We start from the raw sequence: 4,439 nt of genomic DNA on the forward strand, positions 1-4,439 counted from the left end.
CTTCTTTTACAAGTAATTTACGATAAAATAATTACCACCAAGACGCACGATAATGAGTTACGATAACCAGCGAGGCGCCATCTGGAGGAGGAGGAGGAGGAGGAGGAGGAGGAGGAGGAGGAGGAGGAGGAGGAGGAGGAGGAGGAGGAGGAGAGGAAGAGGAGGGCAAGGACGACAGTGAAATAGTATGAAAATAAATACAATGGTGATGATGATGATGGTGGCGGTGGTGGTGATGGTGATGGTGATGGTGATGATAAGGACAGCAAGAGAGAACTGGAAAATAAAAAAGGCGATGAGCGATGATAAAATATGAATAGTACTAGATATGGAAATAATAATAAACTTGCACATTCAAACAAATTACGAGAAAATAAATAGAAAACATAGAAGAGATTTAGATAACAACAACAACAACAACAACAACAACAATAAACAAACATGAAGATGTCAAGCATGCAAAACCTACAAGAAGAATCTCTCTCTCTCTCTCTCTCTCTCTCTCTCTCTCTCTCTCTCTCTCTCTCTCTCTCTCTCTCTCTCTCTCTCTCTCTCTTCTCTCTTTTCTCTTCTCTCTTTTCTCTTTTCTCTTTTCTCTTCTCTCTTCTCTCCTCTTCTCTCCTCTCCTCTTCTCTCCTCTCCTCTCCTCTCTTCTCTCCTCTTCTCTCTTCTCTCCTCTCTCCTCTCTCTCTCTCTTCTCTTGTCTTTTCTCTTCTCTTCTCTCTTCTCTCCTCTCTCTTCTCTTCTCTCTTCTCTCCTCTCTCTTCTCTTCTCTCTTCTCTCCTCTCTCTTCTCTTTTCTCCTCTCTCCTCTCTCTCTCTCTCTCTCTCTCTCTCTCTCTCTCTCTCTCTCTCTCTCTCTCTCATTTCCCACTACATCACTGACCTACTTTAAGGAACCTAAACACACACACACACACACACACACACACACACACACACACACACACACACACACACACACACACACACACACACACACAAGAGCACCACCAACAAGAGGAGGAGGAGGAGGAGGAGGAGGAGGAGGAGGAGGAGGAGGAGGAGGATCAGTAAACTATAGGTCTTATTGGTGAAGGGAAATGCGAAATGATGCTGAAAGAAGGAGAGAGATGGGAAGGGAAGGATGGAAGGGGAGGAGAGAAGGATGGAGGAGGAGGAATGGGGAGGAGGGAAGGGAGGTGAAGGTAGGAGTCCTGTGACGGTGAAGAGAAGGAGGGAGGGGGAACAGTGGCGTCCGTTGTGTGTGTGTGTGTGTGTGTGTGTGTGTGTGTGTGTGTGTGTGTGTGTGTGTGTGTGTGTGAGAGAGAGAGAGAGAGAGAGAGAGAGAGAGAGAGAGAGAGAGAGAGAGAGAGAGAGAGAGAGAGAGAGAGAGAGAGAGAGAGAGAGAGAGAGAGAATGGACAGCAGCAGGTTCTTGGACAAAAAAAAATAAAATGAAAAAGTCGAAAAGAAATAAAATCCCATACGAGGAATAAACCAAGAGGAGGAAGAGGAGGAGGAGGAGGAGGAGGAGGAGGAGGAGGAGGAGGAGGAGGAGGAGGAGGAGGGAACAAAAGGGGCAGAAAGCATAAATGATTTGAATAGGTTAATAAAAAAAAAGGAAGAAAGGAAGAAAATGAGGAACAGGGTGGTGACTGTAGACTTAGGAGGAGGAGGAGGAGGAGGAGGAGGAGGAGGAGGAGGAGGAGGAGGAGGAGGAGGAGGAGGAGGAGAAGCCGGAAGCTGCCGTCAGTAATAGGATATATGGGTCGGCCGAGATGAGGGAGGGACAGAGAGGGGGAGAGTGAGGGGAGAGAGGAGAATGGGGAGAGGGGAGATTGAGAAAGTAGAAAGGGGTGAGAGGGGAACAGAATGGAAAGGAGATGAAGAGAGGGTGGAGAATGCAAAAGGAGGGAAACACCGCCACCAACACCACTAATTTCACCACCACCACCACAACCATCACTGTCGCCGCCACTAACACCACCACTACTACCACCACCACCACCACCGTTTCGTGACTCATCATTCCAACTACATATGCACCACCATTAACACCAATATCATCACCATCAGGGCTATAAACACGCCTATCATCACAAACATGCCACCATCATAATCATCACCACCACCACCAGTACCACCACCACCATCACCACCACCACCACAGCAATAACAAACATCTCAAGAAAAATTTATGACTGAGAAAGAGAGAGAGAGAGAGAGAGAGAGAGAGAGAGAGAGAGAGAGAGAGAGAGAGAGAGAGAGAGAGAATTATCTCTTGTAACTCTAAGAGAAAATTTCCACCACTAATTAATGCAATAACAATAATAATAATAATAATAATAATAATAATAATAATAATAATAGTAATAATGATAATTATTATTATTATTATTATTATTATTATTATTATTATAAATAAATAAATAAATAAAAACAAAATAATAACTAATAATTTCAAAGCTTCGTCTATTTTCATATTTGAATTTAACGAACAGGGCGGTTCTCTCTCTCTCTCTCTCTCTCTCTCTCTCTCTCTCTCTCTCTCTCTCTCTCTCTCTCTCTCTCTCTCTCTCTCTCTCTCTCTCTTGTCTCACTACTTCCTATCCAGTCTCTCTCCCCCAACACACACACACACACACACACACACACACACACACACACAGAGAGAGAGAGAGAGAGAGAGAGAGAGAGAGAGAGAGAGAGAGAGAGAGAGAGAGAGAGAGAGAGAGAGAGAGAGAGAGAGAACGAAAAATCCATCACTCTTCCCTCTTTCTCTATTCCCTTTTCCTGTTTCTCGTTCGTCTCCCTCCCTCCCTTCATCTATCTCTCCATCTTTCCTCCCTCCATCCCTTCCCGGGGCTGTGGGTGGGTTGGGAGAGGGAGAGGGAGGCGGGAGGGTAGCGGCTGATTGAGCGCCAGTTGCACACTTGTTCTACATCAATGGGATCAATTATTGCAAATTCACCTTAAGCTGACCCGAGGCGGTACAGTAAATTACTCAGATGCGGTGGACGACGACTGATCAGCGCTCTCTCTCTCTCTCTCTCTCTCTCTCTCTCTCTCTCTCTCTCTCTCTCTCTCTCTCTCTCTCTCTCTCTTTACGACTTTTTTATTTCTATGTATTTATTCTCTCTTGTATGGTGGTTTCTCTCTCTCTCTCTCTCTCTCTCTCTCTCTCTCTCTCTCTCTCTCTCTCTCTCTCTCTCTCTCTCTCTCTCTCTCTGTCTCTCTTTTTACTTTTTTTCTATTTTTATGTATGTATTCTTTCTTGTATGGCTCTCTCTCTCTCTCTCTCTCTCTCTCTCTCTCTCTCTCTCTCTCTCTCTCTCTCTCTCTCTCTCTCTCTCTCTCTCTCTCCATTTTTACATTTCGTATCTTTTCTTGTTTTTTTCCGGTTTTCTTTCTTTTCTTCTTCGTTATTCTCTTGTTATGATTTCTTCTTGTTCTTCTTTCCCTCTCCTTTGTTTTACCTTGCTTCAGTCTTTCCTCTCCCCCAAATCTATTTTTCTCCCGTCCCTGATTCCTTCTCCTTTTCTTTCTTCTTTTCTTTATTTTTTTCTGAATCTTATCGTTTTCTCTTCTCACCCTCGTTCTATTTTTACTGTACCTTTGCATCTCCCTTTCGTTTTCTCTTCCTCTGTTTATGTGCGAATAAATCTATATACCTTCCTTTTCTTCCATGCTACCCTATCCTCCTCCCCCTTCCCCAACCTCTATGGTGTTTGCTCTTCCTTTGTGTTCCTTTCTGTTCCCTTTCTATTCTACATTTCTAGTTATAAGAGAGAGAGAGAAAAAAAAAATCACATCATTACGTATCCAACCTAACCCACTCGCTGCTAATGACAATAATGACACATGTTATTTTATTTGAGTTCCCCCCTCCATGATTTTACTGAGCAAATATAATAATACAGGAGGCGGAGGCAGGTTTCAGCAACACGATCAGTCATGTTGCTGTCAGTGAGTGGTGTCTTTCCAAATTGTGCTCTGACCTTGTACCACCACCACCACCACCACCACCACCACCACCACCAGGTCATTTTAATCAAGGTGGGGAGGAGGAGAGGAGTGTGTTTCCAATGTATTACAGTGACTGCATAATGTTGAATAATCCCTGGGAGACAAAGGCAGAAACAAGGAGGAGGAGGTGAAGGAAGTAGGAGGAGGAGGAAGAGGAGAGGATGAAGAGGAGCTTGACAGTCGACCTCCACCTCAGAGCTCTTCCCCAAACACTCCTCACCACCACTTCACCACCGCCGCCGCCACAAACACCATCACCACCACAACGCTTCACTGCTCCGCCTTCCTACGCCACCCTGCCAACACCACAACCCTTTCCTCCCGTAGTAGTAGATGTTGTTGTTGTTGTTATTGTTGTTGTTGTTGTTGTTGTTGTTGTTGTTGTTGGGGGTGGTGGTGGTGGTGGTGGTGGTTATGAGATGTGCTGATCATC

Source organism: Scylla paramamosain, chromosome 3 (assembly GCF_035594125.1).
Source record: "Scylla paramamosain isolate STU-SP2022 chromosome 3, ASM3559412v1, whole genome shotgun sequence".
NCBI classification, from domain to species: domain Eukaryota; kingdom Metazoa; phylum Arthropoda; class Malacostraca; order Decapoda; family Portunidae; genus Scylla; species Scylla paramamosain.